Raw genomic sequence first — 26,133 nt, 5'->3', positions numbered from 1 at the left:
AGAGAGTGTGAGAAGAAGAGCACAACAATATGGTGAACTCGCTCTACTCTAATGTGTAGAGCACCCGTAAGCGGCCAAGACCCCGTAGTGGATGCCAGCTCAAGATGTAGAGCTCGACATCTCAAGACTCCCCCTCGAGCTCTGCATGTCGCAGAGTCCAAGCATAGTCTAGAAACGTCGAAGCTTCTCAGCTCCGAGGGCCTTGGTAAAGATATCCACTATCTGCTCCTCTGTGCTGACGCAGACCAAGTCGATGTCGCCCGCCAACACTCGCTCTCGAACGTAGTGGTAATGGACCTCTATGTGTTTGGTACTGGCATGGAACACTGGGTTCCTAGCCAACTGCATGCTGCTGAGGTTGTCACAATGGATGAAAATCTGTTGGTCCACCTGCACTCCCAAGTCCTCAAGTAATGTGCGTAGCCAAGCTACCTCGCACGCAGCAACGGCTGCATCTCTGTACTCGGCCTCTGTGCTCGATAAAGCAACCGTAGGCTGCTTTTTGCTGCTCCAAGTAACAGCAGCACTCCCAAAAGAGAACATGAAGCCACTCGTATATCTCCTATCAACAATGCTACCTACCCAATCTGCATTTGTATACCCATACAATGCTAATGGCACATCTGCTGTATAGAACAATGCGTAGTCAAGAGTCCCTTGCACATACCGAAGTGTACGTCGTACTCCATCGAAATGTGGCTTCCTCGGAAGCTGCATGAATTGACTCTCCAAGCCTATTGTGTAGCTCAAGTCTGGCCTCATGATAGTCAAGTAGATTAGACTACCCACAATCTTCCTGTACATCTTGACATCCTCAACAACATCACCCTTCTCTGCACTCAGCTTTGCATTCACATCCAAGGGAATAGAAATTGGCTTACAATCAGCCATACCATACTTTGACAACATGTCCAAAGCATACTGTCTCTGTGACAGCCATACACCCTCTGGAGTCCTGATCACCTCAATACCAAGAAAGTAGCGCAACTCGCCCAAATCTTTCATTTCAAACTCCTGTTTGAGAAGACCCTTCACATGGTCAATCTCCATAGCATATACACCCACAATAATAAGGTCATCTACATATATGGTAATGACCACAATCCGCACATCACTCTCACGTACATAGAGTGAATGATCAGCATGAGCTCTCCTAAACCCAATACTGACAAGATACTTGGCAATCCTGTCATACCATGCTCTAGAGCCCTGCTTCAAACCATACAAAGCTTTGAGAAGTCTGCATACATAATCTAGGTAACCTGGATCGACATAACCAGGTGGCTGATCCATATACACTTCCTCTTGCAACTCACCATTCAAGAAGGCATTCTTTACATCCATTTGATGCATAATCCATCCTCTAGATGCAGCCACTGCTATGACATCTCTCACAGTCATCATCTTTGCCACTGGAGCAAAGGTCTCCTCATAGTCTATGCCATACGTCTGTGCATAACCCTTTGCGACCAGCCTTGCCTTGTGACGCTCAATGTTACCATCAGCCTTATGCTTGGTTTTATACACCCATTTACAGCCAATAGCTTTCTTGCCACTTGGCAATGGCACCAACTCCCATGTGTCCTTTGCTTCCAATGCAGCTATCTCTTCATTCATTGCATCATCCCAATGCACATTTCCAACTGCATCCTCAAAACATGTGGGCTCCACATCCTGTATCACCTTAGCCATGTAGGCTTGGTGATGCACTAGATACCCATCATAAGTCAATTTCTGAACTGGATTTCTGACTCTGTTAGATCTGCGCGGTCCTGGGTCACTCCTTTGCCCTCTAGCATCTTCTTGTACTTTCCTTACACAAGGTGTCCTGACAACTGGAATTCCAAATTTCTCATCAAGACTTTGTTCAGAACCATCTGAATCCATGTCTACATGTGAAAAACCTGATGATGCACCAGCCATAAAGGGAGGTTCATCAACCTTTTCCTTTTCTTTTCGTGATACGTTCCCTGTACCTGCTGCTGGTGGAGTAACCTGCGTACGTAGTCTACCATTCCATGGCTTCTCAACAGAGCCACGAGAACAGGACTCTTGTGGTCCACTCAAAACCTGTGACTGTGGCCTCACATTTTGTACAACCACATCATCTTTTACATCAGCCCTAATAGTGCCATGTGCATTACTGTACCAGATGCTCATCTCATCAAAGACTACATCTCTGCTCACTCGTAATTCTCGTGTAGTAGGATTGTAGCACCTGTACCCCTTTTGTTCAAGGCAATATCCCACAAGAATACATTTCTCTGCTTTAGGATCCAATTTCCTACGCAACTCATCTGGTGCATGCACGTAAGCTATGCAGCCAAACACTTTCAAGTGTGCCAAATCAGGCTTTGTACCTGTAAACTTTTCCTCATGTGTTACATCATGCACCGCAGCTGTAGGTGTCCTGTTCATAATGTACACAGTTGTATTTACAGCTTCAGCCCAGAAATGATGAGGCATGTTCTTCTCATTCATCAATGCACGTGCAACCTCTGCAATGTGCCTATTTTTCCTTTCTGCTGTGGAGTATATCTGCATGTAAACTGCCTGCGTATACCATGCATTCGTAGAAAATCTAAAAAATCGTTGGAGAAGTACTCTCCCCCTCCATCTGACCTCAATGTCTTGATTTTGCATATCTGTCTCCTTCTCAATCATGACTTTGAAGTCTTGAAAGTGACCAAACACTTCACTTTTGTTACGCATGAAGTAGACCCATACTTTCCTTGTATGGTCATCAATGAAAGAGACATAATACATGCAACCATGTATACTTGCAGTATCAATTGGACCCCAAACATCTGTGTGCACCACCTCAAGTGGCTTTTTACATACATTGCGCTCATGTGGAAATGAGCCCTTTGACTGTTTTCCAAACTGGCATGCTGCACACACTTTATGCATACCATCCACCTTGAATTTGGGCAAACCTTTTACAATCTATTTTGATTGCATGCTGCGCAATCTTTGCTCATTGACATGGCCAATGCGTTTGTGCCAAATGTCAACATCAGCCACAACACCTGTGCCCTGTGCAAATAATGCAGCTTTTACCTCAGGCATGTCTGAATTCAGCGTAAACATTCTGCCCACACATTTGCCCTCTGTGATCAGCTTACAGCCATTCTGGAAATCTTCTACATAACAGCCATTTGGATTGAAGCGAACCTGCAAACCCTGCTCAACCATTTGTCCAACAGAAACAAGATTCTTTGTAATGTTTGGAACATGAAGTACATCTACTAAGTACTTTTATTTCCCACTCTTCGTATTTAGAGGTATGTCCCCTACATGATCAATGGGCTGAGCTGTGTCATCTCCTGTCTGCACATAGCCTGACACATCTGGTTTGCACATATCTCTAAACCACTCTCCACGAGACGTCGTCTCTACTAGTAGATGCATAGTTGCCCTGTTCTCTCTTTCCACTTGCTTTTCCCTTTGGACAGTCACGTGACATGTGACCTCTTTCACCACAAGTCCAACATTCTCTGCTATCTGCAGTATGTTGCTACATGCTTGATCCTGCACCACGACCTCTTTGACTCCCCTTTCCTTGAGATTGGTTTCCCCTGCCACCTGTATTGTTTTGATTTGATTGACCTTCTTGAAATTGGCCCTTGCAACCACTTGGGCCTCGACCAGGACCTCTACCTCTACCTCTGTTGGAGTTAGAATAGAAGGCCTGTTCAGACCTATTTCTGTTACGAGAAGAAGATGTGTCAAGACCAAGGTTCTTCTCCTCAAGAATAAGCATAGAAATCAAATCTTGGAACACGGGGATGTCGTCTCTTGTATTCATGGAAGGCCTGAAATGTACATACTCATCTCCTAGACCATCCAAGCATGCACGGACAATGTCATCGTCTTCCACTAAGACTTTAATAGATCCAAGAGCTTCAATGATACTCTTGATCTTCAAAGCATAATCATTGATGGAGAGGTTGTTCCTCTTAACCTGATTTAGCTCCGACTTTAGTTGAAGCTTCCTGGCCTTGGTGTTCACCTCGAACACTCTGCCTAAGTTTTTCCATGCAATGGAGGGGGTTTCAACATCCTGTAGATAGCCCATCATGCCATCTGTGATGCTCATAGAAAGCCAATACATCACTTTGCTTTGCCCTTGTTGCCAGTCCCTCAAAGCTTTCCTTTGTTCTGTTGTAGCATTTGCCTCGGGAATCTCTGGTTCCTTTTCATTGTCTCCTTCTACATAGTCCCAATAACCTTTTCCTTTTAGGAAATTTGTTATTCTGAACTTCCATGCAGGGTAGTTATTTTTCTCAAGCTTCTCAGTGACAATCTAACTGAAACCGTCAAACATCTTGAAGCACTAAGACAAAATAGCTGCAATCTACAAAAACCTGCAAATCTATTGAACCTGCTATCGTGGTACCTGTAACGCTTTCTACACTCAACGAGTGTCCACAATCAAGCGTACATACAACCATTGTACTTGTATAGTAAATCTCTGTGTACTGCACTTTGGAGACCTGTTCAGAGAGATTGCGAACGAAGAGATTGTGATGCTCTTGCTCTCTTAGCCTCTCTTGCCTGCACCAAGCTCTGATACCATGTAAAGAAAGAGGATGCAAGAGAGCTACACAAGATAAGCACAAAGCACACAGAGATGGAAAGCTTCTTCTTCTTCTCACAGAAAAGAGAGTACAAAATGACTAAGTGCTAAAACTGAAAAGTAGCACATATGTACATGCGGTCACTAAGTGTGAACTCGCTAGAAGCGTACTAGGCCGGCACTATAAGTGTAGTCCAGCTGTAGAATCATTGACAGAGATCCTCCGTGTCGGTCACCTAACTCGCCAGTGAGTAAATGCCGTAAGCGGCCAAGACCTGTAGTGGATGCCAGCTCAAGTTGTAGAGCTCAACATCTCAACAATTTTCCCTACATACCTCTCTCTAATATCCCCTCTCTCTCACCCACACACCCCCTTACTGGCTACCCTCGGCTAGGAGCGGCCTCGCGCACTCATCCCGACCCCTCTCTCGCTCTCCTCTCGTGCTCCCTCTGTGTCGAGCCGCATGTGAACTCCCTCTCTCCCGTATTCTTATCCACACACCCGCCCCCTCTCACACTCCTTCCGTCGCCCTCTATGCAAGCCCTTGGCCCGCTAATATTCTCCCCCTCTCTTCCCACCCCTCGCCTCACCCTCCCCTCGGCCTCATTCCCCCTCCCTTGGCCCTCTATCCCCACCCTCTTTCCCCCCACACCATTGACTCTCACCCTCCCTCCCTCGTCCTTGAGCCACCAAACAGGAAGGGGTGATATTCCCCCCCCCCCACCTTACCCCACTTTATGCCAAATTCCCCCCTTTCCTTGCTCTCTTGTCCGCGGCCCACGAGGCGCGGACCCCCGCCATCTCTCCTCTCTCTCTCTCTCTCTCTCTCTCTCTCTCTCTCTCTCTCTCTCTCTCTCTCTCTCTCTCTCTCTCTCTCTCTCTCCCCTCCGTTTCAGCCCGAAGGCGTAGCGCAAAGAACAGGGGCTCTCCCTTATCCACACACACACACCCTCATCCTCTCCCTCCCTCACGCTCATTCTCTCCCCACTCCTCTCTGTCTCTCTCTTGTGCTCTGCACAGAGCCGCCCGCAGTAAAACTCTCTCTCTCTCTCCCTCGTGGGCCTGAGAAGGCGCAGAATATCTCTCTCTCTCTCTCTCTCTCTCTCTCTCTCTCTCTCTCTCTCTCTCTCTCTCTCTCTCTCTCTCTCTCTCTCTCTCTCTCTCCCCCCCCCCCCACACACACACACACACAGCACACACTCACACCCCCCCCCTCTCACCATACTCTCCACACCTTCACCCTCGCGTAGCTGCCGTTGGCCGCCAACACAAAGAAAATAATTTAAAAAAAAACATATATAATATATACATTATATAGATAAGCCGTGTTCCCACGCATGCTTCCGCACACACACATTCACCCCTATCTACACTCACACACCCATACATACATATACACACACATCCGTCCACATGCACCCATACGTACACACACGCATATACGCACATAAATACAAAAAAAACCTGAAGGAGGTCTACGATTACGACATCGACAAAAAGAAGAAACACCCAAAGCACGCGCCGCCAACAACAAAAAGGAGAAATGTGCCGAAAGCATGCCTCGGCCGACCCCGAAAAGAAGTACGCTCTACACCGACGCACCGGCAACACGCAACCACGACGCCATTTTCAGTAATTTATAGGGTATTTTCATCATTTCTTCAGTTTTCACCCAAGCCATTGTTAAATTCCCACTTTGTAAATTCCCTCTGTCTAGGTGATGGTCACAAAGGCCCACCTAGAGATTCTCATCTTTTAATAACCTCCCAAAACAAAGCAAGGGTCAACCACACCGGGCCCACCACTTGCTTTGTCTCCGCGATTAAGCTTACCCTAATCACATCGGGATTACCATAATCCAAGAAGCCAACTCCTATAAATTGGCACTCAGAGGTCACTATTGGGGGGGGGGGGGGGGGGGGGGGGGGGGGGGGGGGGGGGGGGGGGGGGAGGGGGCTTCTGTGTTGGGTTTTCCTTGGGAATTGCACCATGCGAAGGGATCCACGTCCATCTCTCAACTCCAATGGTCGATGCATACGCGTATACACGCTCTTGATAGCAAGCTTCACAATCATTGAGTCGTCTTAGAGAACGCACCAAGTAGTTTGCACCACCTCTTCTCCCTACCTCTCTATCACCACAGCGTGTCATTTGTAAATATTACAGAAATAATTCTCCCTCACACCCCGAAGGGTTTTCATCATTTGCAAATCTCTCTCTCTCTCTCCCTCTCCCTCTCCCTCTCTCTCTCTCTCTCTCTCTCTCTCTCTCTCTCTCTCTCTCTCTCTCTCTCTCTCTCTCTCTCTCTCTCTCTCTCTCTCTGTGTGTGTGTGTCTCTGTCTCTCTCTCTCTCTCTCTCTCTCTCTCTCTCTCTCTCTCTCTCCCCGTGTGTAAGTTTGCGGTGTTCATATCATTGTGGTTTGCATCCTAGCCGCTCAAGCTAGGTGGTGCCCCCTGTTCGCTTTACCGTGTGACAAGCTCAAGGCGTACCATTCGGCCCCCGGCGTTTTAGACGCTGTCGGGGTTCGGGGTTCGCTTTGCTCCCGTCATTTGGTGCCCCCACTGAGGAGGGCTTCTAAGACCCTTCAGTTTACAATTCTAAAAGTGACTCCCACTATCAATCATGGACGAATGGCTGAAGGAATTTTCTAACTGGAGGACGGAAGAAGAGGAGACGAAGGAGGCACTAGCCGCCTTCATTGAAGTACTACTGCCAGAGTGCACTGTCGTCAGTATTCAAGAGGTAAATTCTCCCTCTCGTGTTGCTAAGAGGCTGGGAGTGGTTAGACGCGTCGCCATCACCCCGTACGTGCTGAGCGACGAAGGAAAGGTAGAGCCCATGAAAGGCGACGACCTCTTGTGGATGTGCCGACTCATCAACACTCGCACGGTAAGAGTATAAGTAAGTATTCCACCCTCTTATGCATGATGGAAAACGGGCCGATGGCATTCCCGTTCAGATTCCTGCAGCATATGCATGTGAATATCTATGTAGATAGGAAAGTCTTCTACCAACAGAAGATCGTATACCTATTCGGTGCGGCGGTACTACGAGAAATCCTCAATTTTCCAAACCCTATCATTCTCCCCATATTAGATTACCATCATTCTTTTAATGTTTCTATCTTTATCCTGTTTTAACCTATCCACCCAACCCTGTAAAAAGCCGCTATGAGCCGCTACTATTGTTAATGTTTTTTTTTTTTTTTTAAGGTTTGTATTTTCCTGAGTCACTACCATGGCAAGTGTTTCTTTCCCCACATTCAGTGGAAAGAAGGGAGAATATCTCACTACCGACTTTTTGGATGATTTCGACATTGCTTGTGTCGTCTCCAACAAAGATGACGACGCTTCATGACTTAGAATTTTTCCTCTACTGATGAAAGTAGAGGCCAAGTCCTTGTATAATGCATTGTCCCAGGCTACCAAGAATGCATGGGATGTGTTAAGGGCTGCTTTTGTAAAGAAGTTTGGTGGAGGCACAACCTCTGAGAAGCTATGGCAGCTATTGACAGAATTAAAGCAGGGAGGTCTGCCGGAGTATGCCACCTACGAGTCCAAATTTGTGGACTTATGGGAGAGATGGGTTGCCTCACTGGAGGAAGGCAAAGGAGCGCCTAATTTCCTAAAGAAGGACCGTTTCATTGCTGGTCTATGGTCGCCGCTTAGAGAGAAGGTGAAGGGAAGGTTTCCTGCAACATATTAGTTGGCAGTCGAAGTAGCCTGCCTTAAAGACAAGAAGCTGCGCATGCAAGCAAGAGTAAACGAGTTAGAGGAAACAAGCTCGGCCCGACCAACCCCAGTGACTGCAACAGCCAATCATAGAGTCCAACCGCAAGAGGCATCAGAAGAGCAGCAAGACCTGCTGAGTCGCATCACCACCCAACTAGAGAGTTTATCTGTGCATCTGGTGCGGCAAGGGCATGCACCTGGCAGGAATCCTGAACAAGGAAGAGGACAACGAAGGCAAAATCAAGAGTACCACTGTTACAACTGCGGGGAAGATGGCCATGGAATGTACTACTGCCCACACCCAAGGAGGCAGAATTTCAATAGAGGGGGGAGACAGAATCAGATCTCTCCGCCAAGAGCAAGACCACCACCACCTAGGCAACCAGGACCGATCCCACCGTTCCAACTCCTTCAACCACCTGTACAACAGCAACCACCACCCCAACCTCTCATTCCACCACTACCCCAACCACTTGTTGTGAACCAAGCGGTGAGAGTTATTAGCTTGGAGGCTAAAGGGAAGGCAAAGGTAGAAGAATCAGTTCGAGAGAAGCACAAAGGGAAAGCGAAGGTAGAAGAAGTGGATGCTATGGGAGTGAAGCGTGCCAGGCATGAAGAAGCATCTCAAAGAGAAGAGAAGATGAAAGGGAAGGCTGAGTCTAGCAAGCAAGCAGCTAAACCGCGACGGAAGATAGACATCGTGGACTTCTCACTAGGTGAGTATGCAAAACCCTATGACTTAGTTCAGGATGTGTTAATGCAGGGCCCAAAGATAACTTGGCCCCAATTACTCCATCTTGCACCAAGGATGAGGAGGCAATGGACAAAAATGATAAGTATCAGGAAATCAAGGCCCAAGATAGCTGGGGCTATCTCTGGAAGGGATCTCGACGACATCCTACCAACCATGGACGCTCACATCAAGGGGCAATGAATCTCAAATGTCTACATAGATGGTGGCGTGCAAATATGCATCATGAGTGAAAAGATGATGCACCATCTAGGTCTAGAGGTAAGTAGGCTGGCACTCTACCGAGCCAAGATGGCAAACAATGTATGAGTGAAATGCGTGGGCATTGTAAATGCGGTCAAAGTAAAAGCATTCAATACAGAAGTGGAGGTAGACATCTTCGTCATGCCACACAAAGGGGAGGGCTACCCCATCATTCTTGGGAGTCCTTGGCTTATGGCTATGGAAGCTAAACAAGACTGGAGCACCGGGATGATTCAGATGAAGGGCACTAAAGGGAAGTCCATATTCTATGACATGAGGACTGGAAAGCAGCGCAACATGATCTTGGAGGCTTCAGAAGATGAGTCCACCAGCGACTATTCGTCTACCTCAGGAGAAGAGACGACCACCATCGACGGAAGTGACAGTAGCATCGAGGTGATGGGGGTCATTCTTAAAGACCCAAAAAGATTGACACAATCTGGAACACCCTCGACAAACCAAGAGGAATCATCGGGTATGCAGTCCTTGGAGGATGCAAGTAAGTTACAAAAAATGGTCTCAAATGAGTTAACCGATGAAGAAAGGAAGGAGTATGTCTCCATGCTAGGTAACTTCACTACTTTGTTCATTGATGGCTATGATAAGATCACAGGAATTACAATAGTGCAACACCACATAAAACTCAAGGAAGGCAGTAAACCCGTAGTACAAAAGCTCAGAAGACTTGGAGTAATCCAACAAGAGGCACTGCTTAAAGAAGTGAGAAGTTTTCTACAAGCAAGTTTCATCTACCCTCTCGAAGACTCAGAATGGGTCTCCCCAGTAGTAGTCACACCAAAAAAAAATGGTAAGTGGAGAGTCTATGTGGATTATAAACCTCTCAATGCAGCCACGAAGAGGGATCACTTTCCCCTCCCATTCCAGGATGAAATACTCAATGAAGTGGCAGGTCACGAACGATACACAATGTGCGATGGCTACTCAGGATACTTTTAGATTAGCATTGCGGAGGAAGATCAGAAGAAGACAACCTTCATCACACCTTGGGGATGTTTTGCCTACAGAGCGATTCCGTTTGGCCTCACTAACGCCCCGGCCACGTTTCAGCGCTATGTGACTTTTGTTTTCTAACCCTACTTTGGAACATCAATACGGGTTTTCATAGATGATTTTTGCATCTATAGTTCACGAGCCCTTCATTTAAGCAAAGTCTATGATGGCTTAACCAGGCTACAAACCTTCGGCAGCCAGCTCAACGTGGATAAGTGTCACATTGGTGAAAGCAAAGTCACTCTCCTTGGCCATGTAATTTCAGCAAAAGGGATCGAGGCTAACCCTAGCAATATTCAAGCCCTGGTATCTTTGTCGTCACCCACCACCGCTAAGCAGCTGGTTTCTTTCCTTCAGAAGGTAAGATACTTAAGCAGGTTCATTCACTTGCTATCTCAAGCGGTCCTTCCCCTACTGTTAACAACTCACCCAGAGGGATGTCTTCTCATGGAGTGAAGAGAATGAGCAGCAGTTTACTGAGGTAAAGCAAATCCTAGCTAAGCTTCCCACCATTTCACCTCCTAAGTGGGACGATCGAGCCATTTTATGTGAACCCTAGTGTGGGAAGTGATACACTCGGAGCCGTGCTAATGCAAAAGGACCCCCAAACTTCTTCATGCGTCCTATTTACTTCTCTAGTCGTGTCATGACCCCATCAGAAAAGGGATTTACCGAAGTAGAACACATGGTTCTGGCACTAATGTTTGCTACCACAAAGTTCCGCTCCTATCTCTTGCTTAGACCCTTTGTAATCCTGACAATGGAAAAGGTTTTCCCATATGTAATGCGACACATGGATGTCTCATCTAGCATCTCAAAGTGGTTGATTAGATTACAAGAGTTTGACTACACCATGCAAGTAGAAAACTCCACCAGGGCTAGTTTAGCGGGAATTCTCACTCATCGCCATTATGAGAAGAAGCTGAAGGTCAACACGGAAGCAAAGGAAGAAACACCAATGGTAGAGAGTCCTAGGCTAGAAAGAGCTCACTCTCTTTTGTTTGACGGAGCATACAAGAGAACAATGGATCAGTCTGCAGAAAGCATAGTCATTTTCAATGAATAGCAAGAAAGAATGTTCTCCATTGGACAGTTATTACACTCCCACTCCAACAATGAAGCAACAAGGAATTCAGTGCCTAAATGTGTTTGGTGATGCTTTGCTTTTGATAAAGCAGATAAATGGCACCTGGGTTTGTAAGAATCAGGTTTTACTTGGTCAACTTCGCCAAGTTAAGGAACTTCTGAAGAAGTTTGTAAGAATCAGGTTTTACTTGGTCAACTTCGCCAAGTTAAGGACCTTCTAAAGAAGTTTGAAGCAGTGAAACTATTTCATGTCCCCATAGCAGAAAATCAAGAGGCAGATGCTCTAGCCAAAGAAAGAATACAAGACGTTCCTGTAGGAGCAATCAAACTGAAGCTACCCCTCTTCCAAGGTAGTGATGCTATGCCTGATGTCGTCAGTTTTTTAGATACGGGATAATGTCCAGAAGGATACACCAAAGGCCAGAAACAGTGGCTAGTAAGAAAGGCTACTAGGTACCGCCTTGTAAACGACTACTTGTATTGTACGGGCAAGGATCAAATTCTCAGGCAGGTGCCAACCTCCAGTGAGATCACAAAGGTAATTTCAAGTTGCCATGATGGTGTCTGCGGCGGTCATTTTGCTCTAGATATCACCAGTAGGAAGATTCTACAAGCAAGATACTCTTGGCCTAGCTTGAACAGGGATGTACACCATTGGTGTAAAACATGTAAGGCTTGTCAAGTGGCCAGTGATCACACATTAACCTACGAGCCACAAACTCCTATCATCTCATATGGTCCATTTGAGAAATGGGGAATAGATGCAATCGGTCCTTTACCAAGGGCCCAATCAGGTAAACTGTACATCATAGTAGGTGTAGACTACATGACTCGATGGGCAGAAGCAACAGCCACCACCCGCATTACAGCCCAAGAGGTAGCAAAGTTCATTTTTGAGCATATCTGTTGCCGTTTTGGCACTCCTCTTGAGATAATATCAGATAGAGGACCAGGATCCAGAGGTGATTTGGTGGGAGAACTGATGAAGAAGTTAGGCATCACACGCTGACATTCCACACCATACTATCCACAATGCAATGGTCTGGTAGAGAAGGTAAATGGAATGATTTGCAAAATCATCACAAAGCAGGTGAACAATTACACAGGGGACTGGGATAAACATCTCATGGCAGCTCTTTGGGCCTACAGAACAATGTTCCGAACATCACTAGGTTTCACCCCTTTCCATCTAGTTTATGGGAAGGAGGCAATTCTACCCATTGAGGTACAGATAGCTAGCTTACGAGTTTTGGCTAGCCAGATACATCGTCCAAGTAAATCTCCAAAACCACATCTTGGATCTGGAGAGACTCCAACTAAATAGGTAAGAAGCAATCAATCACTATGCAACACAGGCATAACGACGCTAGCTCACTTTCAATCAAGGGCTTAAAGAAAAGGGATTGGAAAAAGGTATGCTAGTGCTGAGATATGACAACAGATTCGACACCAGGAAGGACAAGAAATTTCAACCCAGATGGGAAGGGCCATTCATCATCAAGAAACGCTATGACAACGGCAGCTATAAGCTAATGGAAGCAGATGGGAGGATTCACAAGACTAGGGTCAATGGATGGAGACTGAAAAGGTATTTTTTTAGGTTTGATCCAGAATTCATGCTAGACATTCGAGACGAGGGAGAACCCTCTAACTCCACAACTGAAGATGCAGAGGAAGGGCTAGAAGCATGAATGCCTCTAGCCAAAGGGAGAGGGCTAATGATGGCCGATTTTTGAAAATCAAAGAAAAAAAAAAGAAAAAAAAACTTATTTTTCCTCTGTTGGAGCCTTGGCGAAACTGTTGGAAGGCTCGACAATGCCTGGTCAACCTCACGACGCCTCTACTGGCATGGCACACCCCCCCCCCCCCCCTTTTCGATTGGCCGGCCTTATCACCCTCATGCCTCCGCTCGTCTATGCCCCAGCCTAGCCGGCCGCCCTCGGTTTCACTCTCCCTTCTCTCTTTCCCTGTAGTTTATTTCCCCGGCGGGCATCGAATGAAATATCCCCCCCCCCCCCCCCCCTCTCTCTCTCTCATTTTCCCTACATACCTCTCTCTAATATCCCCTCTCTCTCACCCACACACCCCCTTACTGGCCACCCTCGGCTAGGAGCGGCCTCGAGTACTCAATCCTGACCCCTCTCTCGCTCTCCCTCTCGCGCTCCCTCTGTGTTGAGCCGCATGTGAACTCCCGCTCTCTCGTATTCTTATCCACACACCCGCCCCTCTCACACACCTTCCCTCGCCCTCTATGCAAGCCCTTGGCCCGCTAATATTCTCCCCCTCTCTTCCCCACCCGCTCGCCTCACCCTCCCCTCGGCCTCATTCCCCCCCCCTTGGCCCGCTATCCCCATCCTCTTTCCCCCACACCATTGACTCTCCCCCCCCTCCTCTCGTCCTTCAACCACCAAACAGGAAGGGGTGATATCCCCCCCCCCCCCCTTTCCTTGCTCTCTTGTCCGGCGGCCCACGAGGCGCGGACCCCCCCCATCTCACCACCTCTCTCTCTCTCTCTCTCTCTCTCTCTCTCTCTCTCTCTCTCTCTCTCTCTCTCTCTCTCTCTCTCTCTCTCTCTCTCTCTCTCTCTCTCTCTTCCGTTTCAGCCCGAAGGCATAGCGCAAAGAATGGGGGATCTCCCTTATCCACACACACACCCTCATCCTCTCCCTCCCTCATGCTCATTCTCTCCCCACTCCTCTCCCTCTCTCTCTTGCGCTCTGCACAGAGCCGCCCGTAGTAAAACTCTCTCTCTCTCCCTCGCGGGCTTGAGAAGGCGCTAAATATCTCTCTCTCTCTCTCTCTCTCTCTCTCTCTCTCTCTCTCTCTCTCTCTCTCTCTCTCTCTCTCTCTCTCTCTCTCTCTCCACACACACACACCACACACTCACACCCCACCCCCCCCTCACCATCCTCTCCACACCTTCACCCTCGTGTAGCTACTGCTAGCCGCCAACACGAAGAAAATAAAATTTAAAAAAAAACATATATAATATATACATTATATAGATAAGCCCCGTTCCCATGCACGCTTGCACACACACACATTCACCCCTATCTACACTCACACACCCGTACATACATATACACACACATCCATCCACATGCACCCATACGTACACACACGCATATACGCACATAAATACAAAAAAACCCGAAGGAGGTCTACGATTACGACATCGACAAAAAGAAGGAACACCCAAAGCACGCGCCGCCAACAACAAAAAGGAGAAATGCGTCGAAGGCATGCCCTGACCGACCCTGAAAAGAAGTACGCTCTACACCAACGCACCGGCAACACGCAACCACGACGCCATTTTTAGTAATTTATAGGGTATTTTCATCATTTCTTCAGTTTTCACCCAAGCCATTGTTAAATTCCCACTTTGTAAATTCCCTCTCTCTAGGTGATGGTCACAAAGACCCACCTAGAGATTCTCATCTTTTAATAACCTCCCAAAACAAAGCAAGGGTCAGCCACACCGGGCCCACCACTTGCTTTGTCTCCACGATTAAGCTTACCCTAATCACACCGGGATTACCATAATCCAAGCAGCCAACACCTATAAATTGGCACTCAGAGGTCACTATTGGGGGGGGGCAGTTCATGAGAAGTCAACACTTGGTAGAGTGTAGTGGGAAGAATTGACACTATCACCATCACGGGGAGGGGGCTTGTGTGTTGGGTTTGCCTTGGGAATTGCACCATGCGAAGGGAGCCACGTCCATCTCTCGAGTCCAATGGTCGATGCATACGCGTATACACACTCTTGATAGCAAGCTTCAATCATTCAGTCGTCTTAGAGAACGCACCAAGTAGTTTTCACCACCTCTTCTCCCTACCTCTCTATCACCACGGCGTGTCATTTGTAAATATTGCAAAAATAATTCTCCCTCACACCCCCGAGGGTTTTCATCATTTGCAAATCTCTCTCTCTCTCTCTCTCTCTCTCTCTCTCTCTCTCTCTCTCTCTCTCTCTCTCTCTCTCTCTCTCTCTCTCTCTCTCTCTCTCTCTCTCTCTCTCCGTGTGTAAGTTTGCAGTGTTCATATCATTGTGGTTTGCGTCCTAGCCGCTCAAGCTAGGTGGTGCCCCCTGTTCGCTTTACCGTGAAGGCTCGAGGCGCGCCATTCGGCCCCTGGTGTTTTAGAGGCCATCGGGGTTCGGGGTTCGTTTGCTCCCGTCAGTACTTTAAGCTCTTTGCCATCATCAGACTCACGTAACTGGTAAACATATGAAAAAGAATATAAGTCTTATACCCTATCATCAATATTCTAGCTTAATCATTAGGTAGCTACCCATCAAAAATATTGGAACCGTATCTGCCGGATCTCCAAAGCATTCAATTATAGAAAACGTGTTTAGTGAACCTTGTCAGACTCAAGTGCTCTAGTTAATTATGCACACGACTTGACCATTAAGCTTGCTTTAGGGAACCCTGTCAAGCTCAAGTATTCCTTACTCTGTCTACACACGGAATGGCCGTCAAGTCCTTTACTGCAAGTTCTGGTAGGAGAACCAACTAAAAAGATGCGAAGATACTTCATCAATTGTCCAAAGAAGTCAACTAGAAGCCAGCCCTGTAAGCTTATTGACCGCATAACCGAAACTCTTTTGACTTAGCAGAATCTAGAAACCAAAAGCTTGTACCATGCAACCTACTACAACAGATAGCTGGTACTCTTCAAATATGTACCTTTGCACTTTAGTAGCCCCCAGGATGAAACGGGAATCCAATCATTTGCCCCTTTGTGATCATCCTTTAAAAAATTTGCACCATCCTCTAGGATCATAAGGAAAATACAAGAGTTTTCAATCATTACAGCATAAACATAAATTAGCCCACAAATCTTCGTGCAAACCGCCTGGATCATATGGCATATAAGTCAATTGCCCCGGACCATGCATATATCTCTCACCTCCTGGGTCAAAAGCTAGCTCAAAATCTTCCACATCATAGGGTAACATCAGATCCCATATAGCATCAGGTAGCACTAGATATTGCCATATTCCCTGTGCAACTGGCTCATCCAATTGTCGATCATCAATCACATGTAAAAGCATTGGTACTGCACCTTCATTCTCACTAGTATCAGAATTCCGATCATGCATATCTAAATACATCAAGTCTCTGACAAAATCCTCTTCATTAGGCTCGCAAGATGCATCAAAAAACAATTCTCTATCTTGTAGAGGCTCAAAATCAAGTAGAGCATCATCTACATAAGGTCATCATCAGTTGCATGTGAATAAACTTGCTCATGCATATATCTAGATTGATTGGTATCCTTAGCATCTGTATTTGAGAACCCTTCCAAAGCTTCGTCCAATAAGCACATAAGTTCTAGGTCCACTGCTTCAGAAGGTTCCTCCATCCTACACATCTCAGGTTGCTGTAAACTAAGATTTCCACATATGACATACATTCTAAACACATCTGCTCTAGACTGCTCAAAATGTCTTTCACCCTCATCCAAATATTTTTCCACTTCTGTAGCACAAAGTTCAGCATGCACATTGAAAATTTCATCTACTACCCTGTCTGTATCATCGACACAATGAAACCAATTATATTCAACATCAAGAGATTCCACTTCACTATGCACCCCCTCTGAATCAGCATCATCAAGTTCATGATAATTTTGCCATAGTATGAGCTCCGTGTCACAAAATCTCGATGAAGAAGAAGTCTGCTCCCCCTCTAAATCATCAGAAAATTTAGGATCAATTTGCCACCTCGGTAGCTCTAGGTCACAAAAACTTGTAAAGGAAGGAGTGTGCACCCCCTCTGAATAATCATCATCAAATTCAAGATCAGTTTTCCTCTGTGTAGCTGTGCGTCACAACAAATTATCAATGAAGGAGTCTGCACCTCCTCTGAATCATCATTTTGCAGATCTTCAAACACATACTCTTGCTTAACCAAGTCCTCAAAATCTGGTACATCCAAATTCGATAAATCTGGTATTACCCAAATCCATGATCATGCTGCACTCAACAGCAGCAGCCTTGCTTTGACCTATAACATCTGTATCATCATTCAACTCTATGGTAGAATATGTACCAGTATCATCAATCAACTCTATGGTAGAATCTGTACCAGTATCGTCAATCACCTCTATGGTAGAATCTGTACCAGTATCATCAATCACCTCTATGGTAGAATCTGTACTAGTATCATCAATCACCTCTATGGTAGAATCTATACCAGGAAAATTTTGCTCTAATTCTGAGTCAGCAGCAAAAGTATCATTTGAAACCGAATCTTCCTGCATCTCTACTTGAATATGGCTGCACTCATTCCCCTGCACAATTTCTTCTTGAGCTTTAGCCACTTCATTGTTTTGATTCCCTGGTCTCTTTTCCTTCTGTACTACATGTATAGGTTCTTTGCCAAATGCACCATGTGTATTCAAATCCGAACTCACTAATTGCTCAAAAGATCTAATCATTAACTCTTATGATATCCCTCTTAACTTTGTTTCCATCTCATAGCACTCAAGGTAACCTTCTAGATCATATCCATTGAAGACTTGTCTCTCGTCGCATATTGCATCCAAAGCTTCATCCATTTGATTTTTCTTCTTTACGGTCTCCATTTCAAGCAGAGATCCTTGAAGCGATTGAAGCATCTTCAAAAAATCTGGAACTGTTGACTTATCATCAAACCCGTTTGCACTTAACTTTGCAATCATCTTCATCATCTCCTCTAAATTCTCCATGTGTAGCTCCCACCCCGACTCATTTCGGGTCAAGTTCACCTAAGATGTTGGGGAATATGTGTCCAAAACATGAGCCGGGCAGGCGCCGGGCCTCTAGCTATGAGAGGTGTAAGAGAGAACAAGAAAAACAGATACATATGGATTCGACAACAATCACCGTAGTCTTCAATTAATTGATTAATGCTTTGAGTACAATTTAATCCTTAGCCAAGGCGGGCTGTTAACAGCACTGTCACTTGGATCATCTGCTAACTAGGAGTTTAAGCTCCCCCTTTACAGAATTAACCGGGCCGTTAACGACACACTAGGGCTTAACATAATGTTTAATCCATCTTTAGCTAATGACGGTGATGGAAATTCCCTCCTATCACTTTATCTGCTTCTTCTACTTTCAAGATTCAGCAAACCTCATGTAAGTTCACTCTGTCGATCATCATGCTTCAATTATTACCAATTGTGCTGCAATTTCCCGCTCTTTATGCTTTGCACTGGCTTAATTGCCGTTCTCTAGTTTTAACTTCCTCCTACTCTTCAATTGCTATCTGAAGCTTTATCCCTTGCTTGGCCGCTACACTTGCTTGGATTTCCTTGTGTTTTCCTCTTCTGAGCTCATGCCACCTTCGCAGCAACTCTGCGATCCTCTCCTTCTCAAGCACAAGAGAGATAGAGACTTCGTTTTCCTTTGGTAGCCAAGGACGAGAGAGAGAGAGAGAGAGAGAGAGAGAGAGAGAGAGAGAGAGAGAGAGAGAGAGAGAGCGGGCTTGCCCTTTGACTCCTTGCTCATCTCTCCCCTTTGCCAAGGCTTTGCTTTGATTCTCTAACCCGAGAGAGAGAGAGAGAGAGAGAGAGAGAGAGAGAGAGAGCCTGAGAGAGAGAGAGAATACTCCTTGCTTTGCCCTTGTGCAAGCGAGAGAGAGAGAGAGAGAGAGAGAGAGAGCACACTTCTTTGCCCCTTCCTCCTCCAAGCTCACAATCCTTGCTACGTTCTCTACGTTCCACAACTTCCCTCCTTTGCATGCAATATCCCCTATTTTAAGCCCCTTCCTCCCTTAGCAAAGACGGCGCCGTCGTTGCTAGGGAGGTTTAAAAAATCCCCCACTATGACATGGCACCGCGGATTTTTACCCAGTGCCGTTCGCGGTGGTTCTTGTACCAAATAGTTGTTGGAATTAGGGTTGCAGAGAAACACACACAGCTTGGAGAAGACGAAGGAAGCTCAAGGCACACAATAGAGAGTGTATTACTTAGTGTGCAATGGAAAGATAGATAGCCCTAGAGTGATGGGTGTATATACAATGCAGGGGGGAAAAAACCTCCTAAAGAGGGAAAAAATGCCTCGGCGGTCCTAGTGTGTTCACACACATCACTACCACATGTATATGGTAACAAATCCCCCCTGGAGTGATGCGGTGAACGAGAGCTGGCACATGAGTAAAGGGAAGTGCCATGCTCTGAGGACATGATCAGTCCACAAAGGGGAGTAAGCCCAAAGCTTTGTGGAAAGCTTCAAGCTTCTCACGAGACAATGCCTTTGTGAAAAGATCTGCAAGGTTGTCCTGTGTTGGCACATAAGCCAAGCTGATCTCTCCTGCTGAGAGTCTCTCCCTGACCTAGTGGTAATGCACCTCAATGTGCTTTGTGCGAGCATGAAAAATTGGGTTCCTCACAACTGCCAATGCGCTCTGGCTGTCAGTGTAGATAGTGTTGGCAGTGTCCTGTCCAACACCCAAATCATCCATAAGGCGTCTGAGCCATACACACTCAACCATAGCTGTGAAGACTACCATGTACTCAGCCTCACAACTTGAAGAGGCCATTGTAGGTTGCTTCTTGCTCAACCATGATATACATGAACTGCCAAGCATGAAACAAAAACCACTTATGGACACTCGCGTGTCAAAACAACCAGCCCAATCTGAATCCGAAAAAGCATGTAAGTCTAGCGGCAATGATTATCCCTTGGGATAAAACAAGCCAAGATGTAAAGTGCCACTAAGATAGCGGAAAATCCTCTTGACAGCCTGCCAATGCTTAGACCCTAGGCTATGCATAAATCTGTTGACCTATGAGACTGCAAACTGAATGTCCGGCCTCATGTTGCATACATAAATGAGGCAGCCAACAGCAGTTTGGTAAAGATTGACATCAGCAGGATCACCAACATCATGTATACTCAACTTCAAACCTGTTTCCATGGGAGTGGCAATAGGTTTGCAATCCCCAAGTCCAAACTTACATAGCAATGTCTCTATGTAACTTTTCTGACACAAGGCAATACCACCATCACACTGCTTAAATTGTATACCCAAGTAATGATGCAACGGCCCCAAATCTTTCATCTTGAAAGTAGCATTCAAATCACCCTTAAATTTAGCAATATGTCTCTCATTTGGCCCAGTGATCAGCAAATCGTCGACATAAAGAACCACGATGAGAAGTACATCATCCTCACGCTTTACATACAATGTGCTTTCTGTTGGACTGTTACGAAAGCCTCGTTTAACCAAATGAGTGTCAGCTTTCCCATACCAAGCACGAGGAGATTGCTTCAACCCATACAAAGCCTTCTTACATCTGCACACTTTGTCCTCTTGTCCTTTTATGACAAAACCGCGAGGCTGCGTTACATAAAATTCCTCAAATATGTCACCATTCAAGAAAGCAGTAACAATGTCTGATTGATGTACATCCCAACCAAAATGAGCTGCCAATGCAAATAGAAAACGCACAGTAGTCATACGACAAGTGGGAGAAAAAGTCTCTTCATAATTAATGCCTTTTTGCTGTGCATAACCCTTTGCAACAAGTCGAGCCTTATGGTGATCAATCTCACCATCCGGCTTGTGTTTCAACTTGTAAACCCACTTCGTACCACTGGCCTTTTTGCCAGGAGGCAAATCACATAAAGTCCATGTGTCATTTTCTATAAGGGCATCATATTCTGATTGCATGGCAGCCATCCAATTTTCTGAATTATGTGATTCATCAAAAGACAGAGGCTCCTCAACATCATGTAAGCTGGACACAGCCAAAGCATAACAATCTAATGCATAAGATGCATGGCGAGAGCCTGAACGAGTACGACTAGACAAAGGTGCATCCAATTTACTGTCAAGCAAAGTGTGCACCAGCCATTTTGGCATACCTCTAGCCTGCTCATTTTCAGCCCTTTCCTCATCAAGTACATCATGTACATCTGCATCAGAACAGGCTGATCTGTAACATTTTCAGAAACCCCCATAGGTTGTACATTTGCCTCATTGGAACTTACATTCGTATTTCCACCACTGAAAAGAGGCAACAAAGTGTCATAACTGTCCTGTGAGCTTACATTACTGTCTCTAGTACATGACAGCAAGGGCTGAATAGAATCTTCCACAAACACTACATCCTGTGAAACCAGAATACGCTTTGTTTGCGGATGATACAACTTGTAACCTTTGCTTTTAGCACTATAACCAACAAAAATACATTTAACAGCCTTATCATCCAATTTTCTGCACTGTGTTTGTGGCACCAAAGCATATACCAAACAGCCAAAAACACGCATGTGCTCAATAGAAGGCTTTCTATCATGCCACGCTTCATATGGAGTAATAGACTGCAAAGCTTTCGTAGGACACCTATTAAGTACATAAGTGGCACACATGATGGCCTCAAGCCAAAAAGAATGCGGCAAAGCTTGACTTTTGACCATACATCGTGCCATTTCTGTCAGTGACCTTTTTTTTCCTCTCAGCAACACCATTTTGCTGAAGTGTATAAGGCACTGTACATTGGTGTTTTATCCCACGATTAGCCAAAAATGCATTAAGTTCATGAGACATATACTCCCCCCCTCGATCGGAACGGAGGGTGCCAAGAGTACATTTCGAGACATATTCAGCCATAGCCAGAAATTGTTTGAAGCACATAAAAACTTCGAACTTCGCTTTAAGCAGAAATACCCATGCATGCCTGGAGTAATCATCAATGAAAGTCACGAAGTACAGGTAATTGCCCAAGGACGGAGTTTGCATGGGCCCACAAACATCACTATGCACAAGCTGCAACCTGCATGTGGCCCGAACTGAACCATCCTTTGGAAACTTAGAACGCTGCATCTTACCCAGCCTTCACAAACATGTTTGATAGGTGCTTCAAGAGGCAGCAAAGAAGCAACCATATCAGATTTCTGCAAATGTAGCAAACTGGAAAAATTCAGATGACCAAAACGTGCATGCCAAAGTTTTGCATCTGAAATAGCCCTTGAATCTGCAATAGCAGTTGCAAAATTTTGTCCACACTTGTCATACAAAGTGAGCTTATACAGCCCATGGCACAAAAGGCCAGATGCAACAATTTCATCACCAAAACTGAGATCATGAACTACATCTGTCATCCACAAATTTGACTACAAGTCCAAGTCTAGCAAGTGCGGATACAGACAAGAGATTCTTCTTGATCCCAGGTACATAAAGTGCATTAACAAGTGTGAAGGAACTGCCATTTGCAGCAGTAAGCACAATCTTTCCAACTCCTTGAACCAGATAAGAGGCAATTGTCGTCACAAGTGACTGAATTCCCATGAGGGACAGACTCGAGAGAGGTAAACAATTCACGATGTGAGGTAATGTGCTTTGTAGCACCACTGTCGAAATACTACACATGTGAATCAGCAGCAACTGACAAGCATGCATCATGGACAGCAGGTATGTAAGTGCACTCTGCGCTAAAAGCCCATTCTGCATCAACATCAGCATCACGGTCTCCTTTCACAGAAGACTCAACAATGGCTGCATTTGTAGTGGAACCAGCATTTGCAGTGGAATCACCCTCTTTCTTCTTAGCCTCTTTGGCCTTCAACTTAGGACACTGCTGGATCAAGTGATCATTAGCTTTACAATAATGGCAACACATCTTCTTTTTGCCCTTATCACCAGACGAAGTGCTGCCAGCAGAAGCATTAGGAACAATATTTTTGCCACTCGCAACAGAACCATAAGAAGTGGTTGCATTGTTGTTACCACCCTTTCTTTGAGAAGCAATAAAAGCCTGTTCAACTGCACGCTGTCTAGTCCTATTTTTTCTAGAAAGTGACTCTTGCAACAGCAATGTGCATAATGCATCAAACTTGACAACTTCAGGATTTCCTTGTGTCATCAGTCTCCAAGTACTAGCAAATGTCTGGTAGGAATCTGGTAAGGCATCAAGAACAGTCTGCACAAGGGAACTGTCTGAAATGACTTCACCTGTAGAAATAAGTTGCTCATTGATATCCTTGAAACTAGCAAGGAAAGTGTCCATATCATCTTCCTCATGCATAATCTTCAACTGCAGCTCTTTACGCAGGAAAGCAATTTTAGCCTCATTGCGGCTTGCATAAAGACCTGTTAAAATATCCCAAGCCTGTTTTGCATATTTTGTTGAACGGATGTGAGGAACAATGGTGCGCTTCACAGACAATGCAATCAATGCATGAGATTGCGCATCCTTAACATCCCAACGAGCTTGTTCTTCCGCAGGCAAAACAACTCTAACAGCAGCAATTCTTGCAGCAAGACCTGCAACATCCTCAACATCGCCTACATGCTCAGAACCAGGACGTACATCAATGCCCTGCACAATGTTCCAGACGCCCTTTGACACAAGAACATGTTGCATCATATAAGCCCACATAGGGTAGTTGTCCCCATCCAACCTGTCCTCAGCAGCCAACATCTTGAACACATCTGTGTTGTTGTTGTCAGCCATGGTAAATGCTGCACCTGATGTGAAAACTGCCCGAAAATAGGAGAAATGGAGCGGGAACAACACGTGCTATATAGCACAAACTGTAGAAGACTATAAGACACCTGTTATGCAGAAAACTGCACTGACAAAAATTCTACACAAAATGACGAAATAGCTTGTGCAGTACTGCCTGTAGTGGAAACAGAGGCCGAAATGAGCCCAAATCAAAAATTTGAGCGAACGCTCGCCAAAGCTCATTGAAATCGGAGAAAGTGAGCAGGTGTGTACTGGAGCAGCTAGCGACTAAGCCCGGGAGGACGCAACCTGCTCTGATACCAATTGTTGGAATTAGGGTTGCAGAGAAACACACACAGCTTGGAGAAGACGAAGGAAGCTCAAGGCACACAATAGAGAGTGTATTACTTAGTGTGCAATGGAAAGATAGATAGCCCTAGAGTGATGGGCGTATATACAATGCACAGGGGGAAAAACCTCCTAAAGAGGGAAAAAATGCGCCGGCAGTACGTCCTAGTGTGTTCACACACATCACTACCACATGTATATGGTAACAATAGTAGCGCCCTACTGAGCCGTGAAGTTTTTGTTCTCGCTGCGAGCTCGTCGAGCCTCGTGCAGGCCAATGCAAGCACAACAGTATCCCTCCATGCTGCATGCGCTCAATCTGCTCGCCATGCCTCCTTATCCCTCTTGTTCACACTTTCTTTAAAAAATAGGGTTGCTCCCCTTTTAATTTAGCAAGTGGGCGGCCTTCTAATTTGCGCGCGGCCACTTTAACTTCACCTCCGGTGACCCTTTTAGGTTAATTTTTGGGCGGTCCTTGGCCCTTGTTGGGCACCACATTAAGCATACGTACCGACCAAGCAATGCTTTGCAAGTAGAAGGCATCACATTTGGCATGCATTTTCGGGCAAAGCATCGCCAAGCTCAACAACTCCCCTCTTCCATTAGCTCTTGACTAACAATATCATCGTGAATGCCAATCACGATTATTGCCGGCCAAGCGCTGCATGAGATGGAATCCCGGACATGAGACTCCTCAAGCTCTTACTGCTCTTGCATTCCAAAATTCCCTGGTTGAAGCCCAAAATTCCTAGATGGCACACCGACCGAGCAGACTGGGAGCTAGTACGGAACCGAGCCCTCGTGAATCTTTAACGGCCAATATCTTGGCGAACGGAACTCCGATCACTGATCTGAAAAGACCGACGCGCTCCACAAAGTGAGAACTTCAAGCCCATGCATTCATTTCAATTCTGTCCCCTCAGTTGCAGTTGCCAATCCGGTACAGATCTGCAATCGACTTAAACTTCAAACTGCCATAACTTCTTAATCGTAGCTCCAATCGACGAGCCGTAAAGACAAGCCGGTAGAGCACTTCAAACACTACAATTTTGGATCATAATCTCCCATTTGTGCTCACTTTAAGCATACACCTTTTTTATCATCATTAAGACATCAGTTGGCCCTTTTAGGCCACATACGGCATACATTAATCATTAAACTTGGCCTATTAACAAGCCCTGATTGCTGCTGAGTAAATGTGTAGGCTTCAAAGAAGCTTAGCTTGCATTTCTCTTCTCTTTTTCCCTTCATGGAAGCAGAGCTGCACGACAACGTATGAGCCATACACCCTCAAATGTAGCTATAAAGACTGCCCTGTACTGAGCTTCACAACTGGAAGTGGCCACAGTAGATTGCTTCTTGATCAACCATGATATGCATGAATTGTCAAGCATGAAACAAAAACCAGTCATGGACACTTGCGTGTCATAACCAGGGTCATAACAACCAGCCCAATCTAAGTCAAAAAAAGCATGTAAATTTGGCGGCAATGATCCCCCCTTGGGATAAAACAAGCCAAGATGTAAAGTTCCACTCAAGTAGCAAAAAATTTGCTGACAACCTGCCAATGCTTAGACCCTGAGCTATGCATAAATCTACTAACCTATGAGACTGCAAACTGAAGTTAGGGCCTCGTATTGCATACATAAATTAGGCATCCAACAACAATCTGATAGAGAGTGACATCGATATGATCACCAACATCATGAAGACTCAATTTCAAACATGTTTCCATGGGAATAGCAATAGGTTTGCACTCCTCAAGTCCAAACTTACATAGTAATGTTTCTATGTAGCGTGTTTTGACACAAGGCAATACCATCATCACACTACTTAAACTGTATGCCCAAGTAATGATGCAAAACCCCAAGTCTTTCATCTTGAAAGTAGCATTCAAATTAGTCTTAAATTCAGCAATATGTGTCTCATTCAGGCTAG

Source organism: Adiantum capillus-veneris, chromosome 16 (genome assembly GCF_014529385.1).
Source record: "Adiantum capillus-veneris isolate H3 chromosome 16, ASM1452938v2, whole genome shotgun sequence".
NCBI classification, from domain to species: Eukaryota; Viridiplantae; Streptophyta; class Polypodiopsida; order Polypodiales; family Pteridaceae; genus Adiantum; species Adiantum capillus-veneris.
The sequence above is the reverse complement of the archived record's forward strand: the minus strand, read 5'-3'. Positions refer to the sequence as shown.